The sequence below is a fragment of the Tachypleus tridentatus genome, chromosome 2 (assembly GCF_004210375.1).
Source record: "Tachypleus tridentatus isolate NWPU-2018 chromosome 2, ASM421037v1, whole genome shotgun sequence".
Lineage (NCBI taxonomy): Eukaryota > Metazoa > Arthropoda > Merostomata > Xiphosura > Limulidae > Tachypleus > Tachypleus tridentatus.
In genome coordinates, this window is record NC_134826.1 from 23,019,853 (window position 1) to 23,041,380 (window position 21,528).

At 37.0% G+C, this 21,528-nt stretch overlaps 1 long non-coding RNA gene across 1 annotated transcript in view; it reads right to left on the reverse strand.

Moving 5' to 3' along the window:
• The window catches only part of LOC143235320 (uncharacterized), a 29,974-nt gene extending 9,360 nt beyond the window's left edge, over positions 1 to 20,614 (reverse strand). The window contains exons 1-2 of the long non-coding RNA XR_013019030.1: positions 20,496 to 20,614; positions 4,614 to 4,746 (exon numbers count right to left, since the gene is read on the reverse strand). This is a non-coding gene — a long non-coding RNA (uncharacterized LOC143235320). The remainder of the gene's footprint in view (positions 1 to 4,613; positions 4,747 to 20,495) is intronic.
• Between the last annotated feature and the right edge of the window lie 914 nt (positions 20,615 to 21,528).

Genomic DNA, 21,528 nt, shown 5'->3' on the forward strand with positions numbered 1-21,528 from the left:
GCAATACTTAAAGGAAGTGGCTTTTGTAGGTTTTTAAAGTTTGTTGGTAAAACAATTTTGAAACACATAAGGACTTTCTTTAAACCACATTATTCTGTGTGTTAACAGGCACTTCTATGTTTTGTGACGTACCTTTTAGCCTAAGAGCACTGAAGTGCACCTATCACTGTTTTATTTACGTCATTACTTATTAGGGTTTGATCGATAGAGTTCGTAAAAGAGTTTCGTTTTTGTGACAGAAATTACTGACTTTGTTATTTGTTATGAATCAAATATATGTGTAGTGTTTCTAAATTTTCGTTGATCTCCGCGAGAAAAAATAGTACTAAATGATATAATTAGCTCCTTTTCTCTCTCTCATTGAGGTGCATAACACTTCATTAGAATAGCTTTAACTTTCTCTGAGCATACTCTGATTGAGAGAGCGAGAGAAAAATACAATAATTTCTGTTTTGGTTAAAATGTAAATGACATATTTTAATTAATCGTTTGGTTTGTCTTGAATTTCACGCAAAGCTACATGAGGGCTATCTACGTCAGCGTCCCTAACTTATCAGTGTAACATTAGAGGGAAGGCAGCTAGTCTTCACCTTTCACCGCCAACTCTTGGGCTACTCTTTTACCAATGAATAGTACGGCTGACCGTCACATTATAATGACCCCACGGCTGAAAGGGCAAGCATGCTTGTTTTGACGGGGATTCGACCCACGCCCCTCGGATTACGAGTCGAGTGCCTTAATCACCTGGCCATGCCAGAGCCTTAATTTATCGTTGGGAGGATAATTTTATTCAAAATATTCCAGTATTCTCTTCTTAAAATATCACTCTGGTTCTGTTTGGCCGTTCTGTTCGACTATATGAAACGTTTTTTTTTTTTATTTTATCGATGACTTACTCTTCTTGTGGCTTTGAAAATAGACTCGGCATTAAGGTCGTATTAACGGCTAGTTTAGTTCCACTTAGAGTTTGCACAATAGAATACAATTAGAGACATCTTCACTGAGGAGGCTCTTGTCACGTGACCAACTTCACGTGATATCTGTGCATCTTCGTTGAAAGACGAGAGGATTTCATTGAACTTCATATATATGTGAAATCGGCTCGTTTGGGTTGAGAAAATATAAGTGGGTTTTCTCGACATCACTGATCATTGAACCTCAGTTCTGATTACTCTATTGTCTCGCTTACTGTTGGAGGAACATGTTGAAAGAGGCACGTGCTTGGCATTGTGCTGGCTCGTGGCAGCTTTAGTAATTATAAGAATAGATATGTTAAGAAAATGTTTGAAAACAGAAAATTACAGAAATGATGGGGAGAAAATCAGATGTTTTGAGTCAAGAGAGCAAAATATGAAATACAGTACAAATTGTATTTATTGTTAACACTGTTTAATTGTATTTATTGCTTTTATTTAGGTTTAAACACACACAAATGCAGACAGTTGTTCGTTTTTTTTTTAAATTTGGCGCAAAGCTTTACGAGAGCTATCTGAGCTAGTAGTTGTTACTTTAGCAGTGATGGACTAGAAGGAAAGCAGTTAATCATCGTCACCCAATTTTACCAATGAATAGTGGGATAGATCATAACATAATAACGTCCACACGGCTAAAAGGGTTAACATCTTTGACGTAGCGGAGATTCGAACACGCGACTTGAGGCCTGGCATGGCCAGGTGGTTAAGGCACTACACTCGTGATCTGAAGGTCGAGGGTTCAAATCCCCGTCACACCAAACATACTCGCTCTTTCAGCCATGGGAGCGTTATAATGTGACGGTCAATCCCACTATTCGTTGGTAAAAGAGTTGGCGGTGGGTGGTTATGACTAACTGCCTCTCCTCTAGTCTTACACTGCTAAATTAGGGACGGCTAGCGGAGATAGCCCTCTTGTTGCTTTGTGCGAAATTCAAAAACAAACAAACAAACTTTCCATGTACAATAATAAAAATTCACCCTTCCATAACTAGTACAGAATGTATATTTTCATACAGTTTCATCATCTGGTTATGGTATTTTCGTGTACTGGGCGTTTCAAGGCCATAAACATGTGCTACTAATTTTACACAGGTAAAGTCTACATGCAACCTTTGTCCTTGAGTTTCGAGATAGAGTGTAGGTGTTTCTGTATGGATCTTTTGAAATATATCTTATTCGAACGGGTAATACTAAAAGACACGTACCTTTGGCTTAGCTTATGGCTACACGTTGACTGTTTGTTGAAGTATGTTACCTATAGGACACCTGTCTTTCTTCGTTTTGTTACAATATTTAATAAATTGTTTCTCTTGGTCTTTTCCCCTCTTGTTTAACAACTCTACTGGTTAGATAATAAGGATGAAGAAGTCCATCTATTTTAGGTGACATAATACTGTGTTTGGTAAATAAGAAATTTTGTGTTTAAAACTGCACTTATGTTTGTTTCTTTTTAACCTTGTTAAATTTGTTCATCGCTCAACAGTTCTGAATCTACGTTTTTCTGGTGTTTCTGTTGGTTCTGCCGGACGACAATAACAATTTAGTGCTTTAACCAAAGCATTTTCGTTGTGCATTTATTTTTATCATCTTTATTATCTTTTGACTCTTGAGACAGTAAAACCTGTAAATTGTGCTATCATGGAAAATAATCTTTGAGACCACATCAAACTTTGATGGAAACGAGAAAAATGCAGAGGTAATGAGTACTCAGCCCAAGAATATGGCAAGGTCTAGAAAAGGCAATCTTCTGGGCCTAGAATTTTTTACTAGCCATGGTGAGAGTTATGTAGGCATTTTTATCCATTCTAGTAACAAAGGCATTCCTAACGCAACGAAAGATTGTTACACCTCGTATGCAGGGCTACAGGCTAGTAGGGAAGTGCTATGGTAGCAGCAAGTGGCCTGAATGTCTCAAGGCTTAGCGAGAATGATCGTTTTGGAACTCCAATGTGCTTGTAGAGACTAGACCAACCATTTCAGAGTGTTTTAAAAGTTGCCCAAGAGCTAAAGAGAATGGATAGATGTACGGGCTAAACAAAGTTTGGCTTTTTTTATTTTAATGTCCTAAGGCAGAATAAGTGGAATCTCATTTTGAATTAACATTAGAAGTTAATTAGGAAATTTGAAGGCCGACAACACATATTGATAATACTTCACAACCATGTCAGGGGTCTTAGGAAACTGTGGAATATGATGACTAAAAGTGGTATCACATGTCGGATCATCATATGACAATGATGCAGGCTCGATCATACACTAAGTCATCTAAATATGACCTCAACCCGAAGACGTGCATTCTTGAGGAACTTAGTCCGAGGACTGCGTTCCTGAGGACATTCAGATTTTACACCGTTTCCAGTAGCCAAGAACACAATAAGATGTGATGACAAAGTTTAGCACTTACATTTTCTTTTTGGCAACAATGGCACAAGTTATTGCACACTGAATCATCCTATTGAGTTTCTTGGATCGAGAATGCTGCAATTGTCATGATACTTACATTTCCGATCCGGCATGGCCTAGTTGTTAGGGTGTTTCACTCGAAATCTGAGGGTCGCGGGTTCGAATCCCCGTCACTTCAAATATGCTCGCCTTTTTAACTGTGAGGGCGTTATAAAGTGACGGTCAATCTCACTATTTGTTGATGAAAGAGTTGGCGGTGGGTGGTATTGACTAGCTGCCTTCCTTCTAGCATTTCACAGCTAAATTATTGACGACTAGCGCAGATAGTCCTCATGTAGCTTTGCGCAAAATTCAAAAACAAACTTACATTTCCAAACTAGAAGACAAAATAGATAATTCTCGATAACGTAGTCGAATGTCAGCAGAAAAATTAGTCTTTTAAGGTTACAGAGATAAAACAAACTTACTTGTATAAATGAAAACAACAAATGTGGACGTGGAATGTTTCATCAAAAGTTTCATTCATTAACTTTTCATACCAACACTGCAACAAATTTGTAAATGCTGGCAATAGTCAGCAGTTGTGTCTGTACGTATTGGTTTAAAGTAGTAGATCCTGAGTCGAACCTTGCCACCAACCTGGGTAAATGCAACAGTCAGGTCACGCTTAAAGAACGATGGATGGGTTATTTTGTGAACCTGACGATGACCGAAGAAGGTCGAAACGTTGTTCACTCCTCTACGTAAAATATTTTCTCAACCCAAACGAGCCGTTTTTACATATATATTTCTCTACAAGTGGGTTTTCTCGACATCACTGATGGATGAATGTCATGTTGCACCTGCTGATAATGATATATATTACCTTATTGACATTACTCTGCACAAGGTATTCTGTGTTAAGCCATCGCTTCAGCCAGTTAGCACAAATTTCTTTTAAGTGAATGGCAACACGGTATTAGTGGAGAGACATGTCTTTCACTTCATCTTGATAATACTCGGTTCAGGGATAAGTAAACTGTGGAGCTACAGACTCGATTCTTTTATCCAGTGTCAACCAGGTTGGATTAAAAGAAGAGTGAACTATGTGTATATAAAGAATATTGAAACTTTCTGTAATGTGTAAGTAGTCTATGCACTGTTAGATTCAATATGTAAAACATGTTATTTAAAGTCTGGAAACTAGACTGATCCAGCTCAGACAGCAATCTATCTGAGTAAATCAAAATCACTTACATTTTCTTTTTGGCAACAATGGCACAAGTTATTGCACACTGAATCATCTTATTGAGTTTCTTGGATCGAAACAAGAACGAGCCCATAGTTTCCAGGGTTTCCAGAGTGTCTGGTTGAAGATTGTGCAAGTAATCTGAAATGAGCATAGAAAAATAAATTCGGTGAACTGCTCAAGGAGTTTGTATATGTGTTTGTGGGGCCAGATGGACAGTGGGGTTAGACAACTGTCACCCAACATCATACACAAGCATATGAGATACATGTAATAGAAAAACTATCTACCTGGCTTCTTTGTAACACTAGAAATATACATACACACATATATATATAGCTGACACTAAAATTAAGCAGATGTTAAAATTCAAAGATGGGATAAAAGAATCTTTAGAGAGTATGGAGTGTCTAGAGGTAAATAACACTAAGATTCTGTGCAGATTTCATAACGGAGAACATGATGATGACCTACTTTTACTGTACAGAGATAAATGTTTAGCTATAACAAAAAATGTCTTATTGGTTCACTACACTAGAAGTGACAAGTGGAATTACAGAATGAAAGTTGACTTAAGACAGTTTTATACACTCAAGAAAGACTGTACAAATGATATAGTATGCCAATTTGCCTGTTTAATTTCCCCACAAATTCTTAATGTTTGAGGGAATCACGCCTAGAGGCCAGCTGCAACAGGAGAGATCATATATATATGGGGGTGACAAAGTTTTCTTTTGTAACACATTTCAGCTTGAACTGAGAATCTGTAAACGGTATTATGAAGGATGTGGGCTTGAAAGTCAAAGCAGAAAAGTGTGCTTTTATGTAAGCAGAAGTGCAAACTGTCAGTCGTAGAAGTATTCTCTGCTGATTCTTCAAGGACTTGTACCGTTTTTACTGATCGAGAAACCTACAGCTTTCTAGGTTTTGCACCACATTATCAATGATTTATGGTTAAATTACACCTTGGTCAAAGCAGTAATGTCGACTGAACTTCATCAAAATTTCAATCATTGATGACGAGAAAACCCATTTGTAGAGAAAATTATATATGTAAAAACGGTTGATATAGGTAGAGAAAAGTCACTTTCACACGTTCTCGAACACTGCAAATCAAATAAACACAACATAACCATAGAAAACACTCAAATACTAAATAAAGAAACAAACATAAACAAACGCAAAATTAAAGAAGCCTTACTTATACAACAACTTAAACCCAAAATAAACCAATACAAAGGAACACCTTTATACCTATATTAATAAATATAATCGAACATCTAAGCATGCCCTCTACATTCCTACACTCAGTTACACAACCACCTTTAAACATGTGGTCCGCTATCGTTCAGTTACCTCTTATTTATTTCTTTGTGAACCTGATGATGACCGAAGAAGATCGAAACGTTGTTCACTCCTCAACATAGTGTTTTTTCTACCGATACCAGCCGTTTTACATATATAATTTTCTCATCAAGAGTTTATCATTCATATAAACATATATATCATCACCAAACTGACTGATTGACTGAATGGACAACCCAGATTGTTACACATAAGCTTAGTAAGTTGTTAAAGCCTGACAGAACTGATTTGAATTAGCACCTCTTGCATGATATGCTGGTATAATACTCAATTGCGCAACAGTCAAGTGATTGTTCTTCAGATCTCCAAATATTTGGAAGAGAAGTAAAACACTAGTGTAGCTTATATATGTACGGTTTTTAAGAGAGTGTAGACATATCGCCGTGTCTGGAATAACGTGTAGAATGGTTGCATTCCGCAATGGCCAATATATATGTGCTTGTATGACACCAAATAGGTAAAGAAGCTACATGTCAGAAGAGATGACATAGAAAAACAAAACAAAAACAGTATGAAAACAGGTTTAAGCCTGGTGACTTGGTATGGTTCTTTTACCTTTCTAAAGCATGTAAAGAAGCAGTCTCTGGCTGGTCTGATTTCTATCTTCTTTATCAGTAGCTCAGTAAAGTGAATAATAGTTACAGCACATATGTGCATGTGAAACACATCAACAATTTAAAAGTTTACTTCACAGAGGAAACTCTAAAAGTGATTACTCCAGAAGACAAAGATGACAGACCAAGTTGACTCTGATGTTGCAAGTCCTGTGTCACATGATCTCCAAAAAGACAGATATGGTAGCACATACCTTTCTGTTTATGAAGAGTCAGATCCGGAAATGCCAATGGAGGAGCAATTGGTTTGTTCTGATGAACACAAGAGACAAGAAAGACGATCTCGTAATTATTACGGCTGGAGTTATCTGCTTGAGTAGCCGTTAGGATGGTCAAATGATTGAAAGATTAATGACTGAAAGGAACAGACATTTGTTGTTATCCAAGCTATGAATTGAAGTTTCATGGCAGGATATATTTCTGTATTAAATGGCAGACATTTGGTTATTGTAAAGTTAGGGTAGTTTTGTTGAAAAATTGACAACAGACATTGGTTTTCTTAATCCTCCTAATGTAATATGAGACATTACAAAAGAGGCTATTAAAAGAGTCATCAGCCCGAGACAATTAGAAGACATAACTCCCATTGCGAAGTAAGGATTGCAAAAGCCGAGCCAACACAATTCGTGAAAGCTAAGAAGCTTAGTCAGCAGTATAAGAATAAGGCATCACGACAAACCTGGATGCAACCTCACCCTTTTTATACAAATGACAGTTGGAAAGAAAAATTGCATGAATTCGATGCCTTGTGTCATTCGTAGCAAGTGTATTCGTCACGCTAATGTTGGGACACGTTTCTTCAAAGGAACAGTGAATCTAAAATCTACTTAGTTTTTATGGAACAGTGCAAATGCAGCTAGATGAGCTAGACCCTTGGGCAACAGTCATCAGTCATTAAACTCAATCCTCATATACACGTGAGGGTTCTTCCATCATTGTGTGGTTCTTATACAGACATTGTCTAAGTCCAATGTTGAAGAAAGTAGTGATAAAACTGTAAATGAGGTTATACCAGCTACCATGGAAACGGTAAACAGTGCTTTGACTTTGATTTCTGTGCTTATAACTCAAGCTGCCTTTCAATTGCCCGAATAAGTAATTAAATTATGCCGTATTTCATAAATTGTTTGTTTGCTTGTTTTGAATTTCGCGTAAAGCTACTCGAGGGCTATCTGCGCTAGCCGTCCCTAATTTAGCAGTGTAAGACTAGAGGGAAGGCAGCTAGTCATCACCACCCACCGCCAACTCTTGGGCTATTCTTTTACCAATGAATAGTGGAATTGATCGTCACATTATAATGCCCCCACGGTTGAAAGGGCGAGCATGTTTGGTGCGACCGGGATTCGAACCCGTGACCCTCGGATTACGAGTCGAACGCCTTAACTACCTGGCCATGCCGGGCGCTATTTCATGATTGAATTCAGGATTAGATTCATGGTGTCCACAGGTAAAATATATTTCTTTAACAATCAGTTAAATATATTTAGCATAAAATTAATGCATAAATATATCGATATTAAACCTCATGAGTTATTAGCAAGAGATGATACTTTCCAATCAAATCTGTTTTAAACTTTTTAAAAACAATATTATGTTTTATTTCATTTGAGCACATTGTAATTTTACATTTCGAAACTCAGTTATATATGTACCAATCTGGTGTAAGTTCTCAAAACCACAAGACATACATTCACTAACACCAATGTTAATCTGTTGTTGGTTCTCTAGCAACTTAGTATCCTTCCTCCAGTAAAAACCATATAAATTTAAATACTTTACTTTGAACCTGAACCTTAAATGTCCTTTCTTGCATTGAGAATACACATATCAAGCCGTTTCTTATTCAAGTATAGTCCAAATTAACCACTGTGGTTTTTCACTACACTATCCCATTTTAATATTTCAAACCAAAATTATTTGTTTCCATGTAAAAGTTGTATTATTGTATATTTCACATTCATGTACTTTATATCCACACAAAGTGCTTTAATAAATACCTTAAATACACGTGGACTTCGCACGTGCTTCTATTTCCACATGGTAGAACAACCAACGCACAACCTGTACTACGTGACGTCAATGGTGAATGACGTCATAGTTTCTACAGCTGTTTACTAGCACCAGTCGCTTATTCCACGTATTTTCTGAAACATGTTGAAGTAAATTCTGCGAACATCATCATGGAATTATGATTACTCCACTTCAAGCAGTACCAGGAAAATAAAGCAAGCAGAGATGAAAACAAGCGAAAATAGACTTTTCTACCAAAATATCCCATTTGTACACTGAAGATGTAAAATAAGCGTCAGCAAAATTCCGTTCACAATCCTTAACAAGCCAATCTATCCAGATTGCCATATCTGTCCTATCAACACTACTATCTATGGGTGTAAAAATATTTTACATCGGATAAACATGCAAATTAATATGGACAGAAATGATTATTTTTTCCTGCTTTACACATCATACGTATACTTATTGTGCTGTTCTCTGAGTGTAACTCAGAAAATCTGATCTGTACCAACTAGATTATTGCGGTACAACATGCAATCAAGCTGACTTATATGTAAGTTCTTACAGGGAATCATCTGTTAAGATTGGTTTGTTTGTTTTGAATTTCGCGCAAAATTACACGAGGGCTGTCTGCGCTAACCGTCACTAATTTAGCAGTGTAAGACTAAAGGGACGGCAGTTAGCTAGTCATCACCACCCACCGCCATCTTTTGGGCTACTCTTTTACCAACGAATAGTGGGATTGACAGAAAGTTATATCGCCCCCACGGTTGAAAGGGCGAGCATGTTTGGTGTGAGCAGAATTCGAACTCACGACCCTCAGATTACGAGTCGAGTGCCTTAACCACCTGGCCGTGCCGGGATAATCTATTAAGAATGCTCGGAATAAAAATATTTTATTTGAACAAGCTCAGATTTCTTATCAAGTGAACTAGTTCCATGTTGTCTGCTCTGATTATCAGAAATTATTAATCCAACATTTTTTTTCGAGTTATTACTCGTTTACTTGGAAAGTAAAGGTTGCATAAAAGTTTCACTTGCAGATATTTCAAATGCACGACAATCAAGTGAAAAATCACACAGTGTAAAACATATACTGTACCATGAACATCGCTCAGTAATTGAAAACAACAAGAAACACCAGTTTCTAATCAAGTAACCATCATAGTTGATACTGTTTCATCTTACTTTTATTGTCACCTTCAACACGGTTGGCTTTTTGCTTTGGCTGAGATGTTCTCATGTAATTTATCTTCTCCATGTAATTTGGAGACAGGTGCTTCCTGATTAATGCAGTTCCCTTGGACCAAGTATTCAATGGGATGGCTTGGAATATGGTCATATTGGTGCCATCATGAAAGTATGACTTGTGATTTCAAATATTACATTCTTTATTGGTTTTTGCCACCAGATACGGTTTTGTAAGTTCAAAGGTGTAAATATCTCAATAAATTGACGTCATTGGACTTAGTTTACATTGAGATTGTATCATTATGTTGGGATGATGAATATGATGTCACGTCCAATGTAATCCATAGCTGCTGGACATTGTTTAAAAGTTCAACAGTGTTCTATAACGCCCATTCTCACTTGATCATTACGAGGTTTCACCTGCTCCACCTGAAAGCATTGTGATAAAAAAATCATTGAGTTTTGTCTAGTGTTCAATTATTGTTACTTTCCACGCCCATTGACGACCTTTTCACAGCATCTTGAAATACAATAAAATGCCCATAAAGACCTTGAATTTCCAAAGAAACTAATCTAATAAGTCTCGAAACGTTCAGATCACTTGTCGTCACCATAATTCTTATCTGCTTACAAATGTTCCCGCATACTGGGAGTAACCATTTGAGGTTGAATTAAGAGTGCCTGAGATATATCAGTTCTGCAAGTCTCAATCTCCTGGTCTCGAGGACATATCAAGAAGACTCTGGATCTAGACCTTGCCATATTCTCATAGCTTCCCTGTCGCCATAATAATTTTACGTTGAACAAAAAATCAAATTTCACTGTACTAGAGGCTGGACAGAAATAGATGCAACGTTCAAAATAAACTCTGCAATAATGGCCACGGTTCCTTAATCTGTGGTATTTAGGATTGCTAGTAACCAGCAGGAAATTCAGAATAAAATCCACAAAATACGAGCTCAGGACTGTTAAGTAAAGAGTGAACTAAATGTAGACACAAAAGAAACTAATCAAACTTACATGTGCTTTACTTGTTTGAAGTTAGTTAAAGTTACACAACTGGCTATTTGCACTCTGCCCTCTATGGATTTCTAGTGTTATAAGTCCGCAGACATACTACTGGGGAACATGCCACCAGGGGCTTTAGCGTGTGTGTGTTTCTTTATAGCAAAGCTAAATCCAGCTATCTGCTATGCCCATCGAGGAGAATCGAACCCCTGATTTTAGCGTTGTAAATTAGTAGACTTATCGTTGTCCCAGCAGGAGACGAGGCTGTAGGAATTGCAAGTCGAGTGCCTTAACCACCAGGCCATATATTGCTTGAATACAGTAAAGTTAGGAATATAGTCGTTAAACATAGCTTATGTTATATTAATAGTTCGCCATTACAGGTGTAGCTTACCATACTTGCTAAACTTAAATATTAGTCCGTGAGCCAAATATGGTCGCCTTGCACCCTGAAAGGGATATATGTTTGTTCTTTGGAATCTAAAAATCAATAAAAGTGAGATTACCACAAATAAACTGGGATGAGTTATTTGTTTGACCTGAAGATGACCTAGGAAGGTCGAAACGTTGTTCTCTGCATATCAGTAAAATTGTTAATATCCATACCAGCCGTTCTGAGATACAGGTGTAAGAACTATTGTCCTTCGACAGCTATTTATAGTAGGAAGATGTTACAGAGAAACAATGAAGTGATGCACGAGCACATCCTGCGTGCTCCAAAGCTTCAGGGGTCTACTTGTTTTTGTTGCGGCTTAAACTGATTGTTTTGGTTGTAGCTCTGAAACGATCTGTGTCGTGTTGAATAAAGGAGTTAAAATCAGTTAACTGGATGAAGTTACACATTTTGTATTTACGGCAAAACTAGTAAGATTGTCTGACGTCGTCCCAAAGTTTAAGCTACTGACGAGAGGAAATAAAGCCAGCTAGTCATCAACGTCCTACAACAAACGATTCATGCTCGTGGATTAACGGTTACTCTTATAACACACATACAGTTTCAAAATAGAAGTTCAGTTCAAACCACAGGACCATCCCGCAATCAGTTACAATTATAAATATACAATAAATATTAGGAGTTCCATATACAAGCTAAGCCTATACGCCATAAAAATACATATTTGTAAAAAGATTTACAAACTGCTGATTTACGCCATGTGATTAATATTCCATCAAGTACACAGATAGCCCTCGAGTAGCTCTGTGCGAATTTCAAAAACAAAAACAATCCATCAAGTATGAATTGCTTCGAGTGAACAAAGCTGCGTCATTGAGCACTAGGACAATGTTTTGGCCATATCCATTCATCCTTAGATTTGTTACAATAAATAAACATGCTCACTTTCTTTAATTAACCATTGCATTACGTAAATACATTACTATACACGACCATTCTCCTCTTTAATTTGGCATAATTCTGACTATATTAACGTTATTAAATTTAACAGAAACTTCAATTAAAGCTTTCAAAAACGTAAGACGTGGAAATGTTTGTAATAAAGAACATGTTAAGAGTACAGTCAAATGCAACCTGAATTTGTATGCAATCAGTCTGGTAAAAAAAAAAATTGGTAAATAAAAACACCAATACAAAACACCACCTACATAACTAATTCACAGTTTAATAGAAATTTTAAAAAGGAAAGAAACAAGAGCTCAGATTTTCAACAAAATCTGTTCTTTGTTAATGAGTGATAGAGAATAATTACTGTTGAACTTTCTAGTTGTTTACATTGTTTCTCCACACTGGTTCAAGACATACAGACTAGTAAAGGAAGTGAGAAAATATTGTATCTTAAGTTACATCCTAGAGCAACTTTGGATTATCTTTTGTGAGTCACAAAACAGTAGGATAACTTTGGATTATTTTACATAAGATAAAAAACAGTAGAGCAACTTTGGATTATCTTGCATGAGACACAAAACAGTTGAGCAACTATGGAATATCTTTTGTGAGTAACAAATCACTAGAACAACTTTGGATTATCTTTTGTGAGACACAAAACAGTTGAGCAACTTCGGATTGTCTTTTGTGAATCACGAAACAGTGGAGCAACTTTGGATTATCTTGCATGAGACACAAAACAGTTGAGCAACTATGGAATATCTTTTGTGAGTCACACATCACTAGAACAACTTTGGATTATCTTTTGTGAGACACAAAACAGTTGAGCAACTTCGGATTGTCTTTTGTGAATCACGAAACAGTAGAGCAACTTTGGATTATCTTGCATGAGACACAAAACAGTTGAGCAACTATGGAATATCTTTTGTGAGTCACACATCACTAGAACAACTTTGGATTATCTTTTGTGAGTCACAAAACAGTAGGATAGCTTTGGATTATATTTTGTGAATCACAAAACAGTAACTTTGGATTTCATTCTACTCTGTTTCAAGTCGTTATCAGACTGTAAAGTACGAAACCATAACCAAAGCTTTACAAAACCTCTCCTGAAAGCGCAAAAAGCAACAACAAACAAACTAATAAGAGAATTTTGAATATAATGCATTTTAGGGTTACAAACTTTTACTGTAACATACGTGATTAGAGTAGGGTTAATAAATATGAATTTGACTCAATTAAAATGAACCAGTTGCTCAGTCAAGAGTTTTAAAAGTCTAGTAGAAGTGTATAATTGTATCGAGTGAATCACTTTTCAGTTAACTTACCTGCAGAACATTTTATTTGTAAAACTATTGTATGGCTAAGTAAACACACGATGCCCCAGATTTTAGTATTTTGTTGTTGAATGTTCTTTTAAGAAACCAAAGAAGAAACTAAATATTGCGTGGTTTACTTACAGATTCTCGAATTTATTTTGTTCCATATATACTTTTCTACTTGTTTACAATATTATTTATTAATAGTCAATTACACGTCGTATTACACCTTGTTCGGTTTTCTATTTGTTAGTTATGTGCGTATTAATTCTGAATAATCAAAACTTGTATATTTCTAAACTTGACTGGTTTTTAGATGTCATAACTTTCACAATGCCATCAATGTTCACTTTCTTTTGTTATTATCAGCCATTTGGACATTACTGATCGCTGTTCTTACAATCGTATGGGATAATGTTGCTCTGTTAAAGACCTTTCATTATTCGGTGGACCTTGATTTTATTGTTGTTGTAACGCTTTGTGGAATAGGCTGGTCCTATTGGGATCTATGATAGTGGAAAGCTATAGTAAGTCTCTATCTTCCTTCTCGTAACCCAATGTGTTGGAGGGGTAATATTTGCTTTCTCACCTCAAGCAGTCACTTCACTGTCAATCCTCCTGTTATTACGGACGTAAGCTATTCGTATGCTTATCTTTAATAAAGATCAACACACCTGTTTTCCACTTCCAGAGTATAATTTATTATTAAAAATGATGTGATGAGCCCTAGGATAACTTCTTCAATGTTTTCATGTAAAGAATTCTAGCTTTCATCTGTAGGTTTGGTGGTTAGGGCGCTCGATTCGCAATCGCGGGTTCGAATTGCAGTCAACGCCCTCTTAGTTGTGGGGACATTATAGTACGACTCTGATTTCTATTATCATTTAGTAAAAGAGTAGCCAAAGAGATGGTTGGGGCGGTATTGATTAAGTGCCCTCTATAGTCATCATCTCTAATTTATGGACGGCTAGCGCAGAAATCCCTAATGTAGTTTTTACACACAAAAGAAAACAAAAAACAACAAGTACTTATTTATTTAACAATGTATGACTAAGTCCAGTTAATCCATCTGAAGCATTTTCAAAATCAATTTTCTTATTAGATGAGACTTATCATTGTTATTGACATGATATAAATGTATTATAGAACCTCTATTAAACTGAATTTTGTTGGGAACGTACTATAAAATAAAATAAACACTTTTGCAGATCATGTAGAGTACATTCAGTACATATACTATATGTACATACTGCAGCATGAGACTAAGTATTATTCTGTAGTTCATTACATGACTAATTTAATCATTACACGAGTATATATATATACATGCATGAACAGAACGAACCGTTTGGAAAGTCCTGCAATTTATAAGTGTGGAATCCTGATAAAATGTACATGAAAGTAAGACATATATCAACCACAGCTGATATTTCGTCACGGTGGAAGGGATTATATTAAAATTGCAGTTTGACATTGCTTCGCGTTTCGTAGGTAGTGTAAAGTTACATAGAATTTATCACTTTTTGGAATTACATGCAGCAGACCTTTCTAACGCAAAATGTTCGTACATTTAGATTATAAACATGTGCTCGTATACGAGATGAAGAGTTTTTTTTGTTGGGTATCCTTTGTTCTTAATGGCACTGGAAGACAGGCGAACGTGGATTAGCTTAGTGTGCCAGGATTATCCAGAAAGAGACCTGTAACAAGTCGTACCCAAGATAAGCAAGATACAACATTTGGATAAGCGCCCGTTAAAAAAGCGTCCTAAGTGTCCCAGAAACAATGCACAATATAATAATCAATGTTTTCCGTCTAGAAAAGTGAAACAAATTACAAGTATGTATGTTTCTTCCACGCCGTATTTGTTCAATTGTCACGTACCTCTAGGAGCTGAAAAATGAAATGGGCATTCATGTTATTATATACGAAATAATAAATACTGATCATACCTATGAATGAAACATCCATGGATGTTTATACAGTTGGACTATCGAAATGGGCACTGGAAAACCATCGTTCTCGAACAATGGCTTAAAGATGGCTTAAAGAAAGCCAGCAGTAGTGGGCTTAAACATGAAAGCCCTTCGGCGGAAGTTTTAGCAATGGAAATTATGCTGCTGGGGTACTATCAAAATTCACGGTTGTCAAATAGAGCATAACTGGATGTGACGACTTCAACTACAACGACTTTGTGAAACAGACTCCTAAAGAGTTTTAATATACAGTAATGAGTGTGTTATGATAAAAATTGTAACATTATTGTATTTATTTACGGATGTACCGGGAAGTTCCACAAGGAGTGATGAAAGAATCCTTAAGGAATCATCTGTTTTAACAATTTGCACAACTATACATTAGTGTGTTGTGTGTTAGTCAGTCAGTAGACACATGAGGGACGCTTAATGTTTTAATTTTATTTTATCGTATCTCAATAAAACGTGTGCATGCCATAAATCGCGAGAAGAATTATGCACTCTATAAACATAACAGAGCATGATATATGAACTTCAAAAACAAGAACTAAAAATATTTGTTACTGTAAATTTACTCTCGAAAGAGGACACTTTCGGGGATCCTGCGGTAGCACACCTAGTAGCAACATCTGATCAGAAGTTACGGTATAGTTCTTTCTACACTGTAAAACGGCGACAACTGTTTGGTTCTTGTAGTCAGAATCTGATTATTAATCAGGCTTCTTGTCACTCTAAAGTGTTTCGTGGCTTCTACAAGTGGCTCAGCGGTATGTCTGCGGACTTACAACGCTAAAATCCGGGTTCCGATACCCGTGGAGGGCAGAGCACAGATATCCCATTGTGTAGCTTTGTGCTTAATTCAAAACAACAACAACAACATGTCTGTTTAATGGTAAAATATAAATTGACTTAATTGAGTTGCAATATCTCTAAGAAATTAAAAATGAACTTCAAATTTTATTTGAATATTATATATTCTCGGATTGCAAATATGTTGCACAATTTAACATATTTATTTCATAACCGATGTTTTTCAAAACATTTCAGAATCAGCATATAAACTTAAATCGGCAGCGATCGTAACATCTCCGTGTGATTAGTATAATTTATATTCAAGGCGGTAGTGACTGTAACCATAGGCCCGGCATGGCCAGGTGGGTTAAGGCGCTAGACTCATAATCTGAGGGTCACATGTTCAAATCCTCGTTGCACCAAACATACTCATTCTTTCAGCCGTAGGGGCGTTATAATGTTACGATCAATCCCACTATTCATTGATAAAAAGAGTAGCCCAAGAGTTGGCGGTGGGTGTTGATGACTACCCGCCTTCCTTCCCTTTAGTCTTACACTGTTAAATTAGGAACGGCTAGCGTAGATAGCCCTTGAGTAGCTTTGCGCGAAATTCCTCTCCTTCAAAAATAAATAACAAACAAGACAGTAACAACTGCACGTGTTCAGGCGTTAACAATGTTTTGAGAGTTGAAAAGGAATTGGTTTAGTGTATAATACCACGCACGTAATCGGCAACGGCTGAAAGCGATATACTAAATGATTGGGTTTCACCTTAATCATAGGAGTCGACAATGGCTTGTGTCAAAGCAAAACGGTTGTTCTATATACATTGACTTGTGTAGGAAAAAAAACTGTATACCTAATCGTCTTCTCTTTTCTGATTTCTGTTTATATTTTCTGTTTACTGTTTATCCGTGGTCTGCTTATCTTGGCCGAAGAACTCTGTAACTTCGCTGTTGCTGTGTTTACAACGATTCTCGGTCGCGGTAAAGCAAACATATCAAGTGTCACGATCGCGTGCCAGTATTCAACCCTGTCTCCTTTCTACCAGATGGCCGATATTTCTTTCCGTTAAGCAGAACGTATCCCAGGTTCCCATCTTAAAACCTTGGGGGAGAGAGTACTATTGAGACAACCACAATGCCCTTTATACGGGACTTCTGTCACCGCACAAGACCTCTTCTATAAACCCACTCCATTTACAAAGGTCTACATACTATTACTGAGCGTTTCGACGAAGCATCAGTGAGAGAGATTATCTTTGACAATACGCGGGATTAGAGTTTAGAAATAGCGAAACGACCGACTGAGTGGGCCTTTCTTTTTTTCAGGATTACGGCCTCTGTGAAAAATGGTGCTGTGCAAAATTTGGGGGGGAGGTATTTGTTCAAGAACTAAGAATCAAATACAGAGGTTTAAACAAACATATAGCGGTGCTACCTTTCACTTAATAGCTCTACAACTCTCACTATATGTAACAAAGTCGTACGTAAGCCATTCCAGTCGCTTGTTCCTTCATTCACTGAAATGCATGTAACCAATGACAACATTCACGCCTCGAATATTAACATAATATAGATGTCGCTGAGATTCGTGTTTTACTACATTCTAAACCACAAACTCAGAAAGCCCATTGCGTGGATTTGAACCAACAGGACCATTAATAAAATGTCTGAAAAATTTAGAGTCGTCTGATATTAATAGTTTAAGTAATTTTTAAAGACACAATGTCAGAGTAGAGTTGACCCAAGACTTGTAGATTATAGTCAGAAGAACAGATGGTAAAACATAAAGTAATTATCGTTGAATCTGGCAACACGTCAACCTACAATAGTCAGAAGAACAGATGGTAAAACATAAAGTAATTATCGTTGAATCTGGCAACACGTCAACCTACAATAGTCAGAAGAACAGATGGTAAAACATAAAGTGATTATCGCTGAATCTGGTGTGACGTCAACCTACAATAGTCAGAAGAACAGATGGTAAAAGATAAAGTGATTATCGCTAAACATTTATTGTTTTTTTTTTTAAATTTTTGCGCAAAGCTACTCGAGGGCTATCTGCGCTAGCCGTTCCTAATTTAGCAGTGTAAGACTAGAGGGAAGGCAGCTAGTCATCACCACCCACGGCTGAAAGGGTGTGTGTTTTTCTTATAGCAAACCCACATCGGGCTATCTGCTGAGCCCACCGAAGGGAATCGAACCCCTGATTTTAGCGTTGTAAATCCGTAGACTTACCGTTGTACTAGCCGGTGCACCGGCTGAAAGGACGAGCATGTTTGGTGTGACGGGGATTCGGATCCACGACCCTTGGATTACGAGTCGAGTGCCTTAACCACCTAGCCATGCCGGGCCCACAAACATTGAAAATGAAAATATATTAATTTTAATATATCTAAATAAAACTTTAAAACGTTTAAATATTGACACTTGAAAATGTAAAACAAAAAGAAAAATATTATTTTTAAATACGATAACAATGCTAAAAACTTTGTTACTAAACACTACAAACAATTTTCAGCGTTACCTTGAGATATACATAGATAAGTAATGATATTAGATTTATATATTTTTCATTAAAACATTTGAAGATTTTGAGTTAACCTACGGATACACAGATTCGTTCCGTTAGAAATTACTGCAATTTACAGAGAACTGAGTTGTAGAAGATTAATTTATTGTATAACTAGCAAGAATACCCGCCCCTGGAAGGAAGTTATGTAAATTCATAATCAATGATAGGTTATCTTAGAACATGAAAAGCTGCTTTTCTTATATGTAATTGTAAAAAACGCAAAAACGACCATAACCACATCAAAACAGAAAATGTATAACTACAAATTTCCATGGATCTCTACATGGACCCAATGAACTTCAATACTAGTTTTGGTGAAGACCCATTCACAGGCAGTACTTGTATATTGATTTAGATACGTTTTGTTAATGACACACTTTCGTGATGTTTTTTTTTTTTTCAATTACGCGCAGAGCTACACGAGGGCTATCTGCCCTAGCCGTCCCTACTTTAACAGTGTAAGACTAGATGGAAGGCAGCTAGTTATCATCACCCACCGCCAACTTTTGGACTACTCTTTTACCAACGTCACATTATAATGCACCCACGGCTGAAAGGGCGAGAATGTTTTGGTGAGACGGGGATTCGAACCCGCGACCCTCGGATTGCGAGTCAAACGCGCCTTAAACCACCTGGCTATGCCGGGTCCATTGTCGTGAAAATTAGACGACTAAAACGTAATTAGAGAGAACAAACAGCTTAAGTTGAACAAGTATGTTTTTAAAGAGTTTTGTAAGTATGCTACAATATTTATTCCTCTATAACCCAAAGTACAGTTTAGATGAATTGATTTTTTGTCAGGTAACGCTTTCTCCTTAACTGGAAAGGTTTAATTTAAATCGAACTAGAAACCGAATAAACCGCTTCAGTTGTTAGTCAATTTTCCAATTAATTTTATTAAATGACTGATTACAACTTGTAGGACTGAATATAATTTTTACTTTTTGTTTGTTTGTAATTAAGCACAAAACTAAACAATAGGTTGTCTCTGCTCTGCCTACCACGTGCGTCTAAACCCGTTTTCTAGCACTTTAAATCAGCATGCACACCGCTATGCCACTAGGGAGATTCAAACCCCATACAAGTTTAGGTTGTATCAGTTGAATAGCAACTCTGTTATTTAACATTTGTTTAGATAATAACACATAAATAATTTATAACTCCTGTTAACGCAGTAATTACATGTTGTTTCAGCTATTCCACGTGCACTATAAGAAACTCAAAATATTCACAAGTATATCGCCTTTGTCACTCAAATATTTGATTTTTTTCATTACGAACAACCGCTTCATTACTTCTCGCATTAGCTTAGATATGTCCAGCCAAAATGTTTCGCCTCTTTGGAGATAATACCAACTGAATAACCGATTGACAACTTTTGTTCAGTTATTTAGTAACAGGCCCGGCATGGCCAAGCGCGTTAAGGCGTGCGACTCGTAATCTGAGGGTCGACGGATCGAATCCCCGTTACGACAAACATGCTCGCCTTTTCAGCCGTGGGGGCGTTATAATGTGACGGTCAATCCACTATTCGTTAGTAAAAGAGTAGCCCAAGAGTTGGCGGTGGATTGTGATGATTAGCTGCCTTCACTCTAGTCTTACACCGCTAAATTAGGGACGGCTAGCACAGATAGCCCTCGAATAGCTTTGTGCGAAATTAAAAAAAACAAACAATTATTTAGTAACTACTCACGTAACACCCAACAGTTTCTATAGTGCCAGCCTCCTAAGGACAGCGACCACAGCGACCTCCTTAGAGATCGTTGAAAATTTAAAAGAGAGTAAAAAGCACGTGTGCTGGCGGCTTATGTCAGGTACTGTGAATGAGTCCTGCATGCTTAAATATATGTCTAGAAAAGCAGGCTGCGCGTGCATTAGGCTTCTTTCTAACCAGTCGATCGTAGCGGCCGATCGTACTTCACACGCCTTAACTCTTTCTGACCTCTGACCTGCGCAGCGACGCGCGCAGTCTTTCGTGCACAACGCGTCCTGAATCTATCAGGGAACTGGTTCCTTAGGCAGAATGAACGCGGCGAACTGGAACGTGTCTTGCGCTATTTCCGACTGCAGTTGTTATCGTTTTTTGTTGTTTTTTTATCTCTTTGGTTGTTTCGATCAAGGGTTGATTCATAAACTTGCGGTATCGAAAGAAACTCAATATTCTGACATACTATCGTGATGACGAACTAACGAAGTAGTTGGGAGAATTGATATTCACGTGTTCTACATCAGTTGAAGGATACCAATTAACTACCTTCGTCCTTTCGGGTTAAAAAAAAAAATGAACAAGCAAACATGGGAAATCCCCTGTGATTAACGAACACCCACCTTCATGGAAAGATAAAATGAAGCAATCTTTTTTATTTCCACGGGTTAACGTTGATAATTCACTTTGTTAATACTAATGAAGACAAGGTTTTAGCTGGTTAATTATTATACACTTACTACCAAAACAATGATGCCAGCACACGAATACATATACTATATATGTACTACATTATTATTTTCCTTACAATCTGTATTGTGATAGACTTGAAGCTATGCACTTTCGTAAAGCCTTATAATAGACAGACAAGTGCACGTGTATATAACGAATAATAGAACACAAGTTTGTAGAGAAGTCACGCGTTGATGTTGCACAAACGTTTCGTCGCGCTAAATTGGATCGCCAGTATCTATTTTTCTACTACCTGGGTAGTTACGGTCAGTATACGACCACTGGCCGA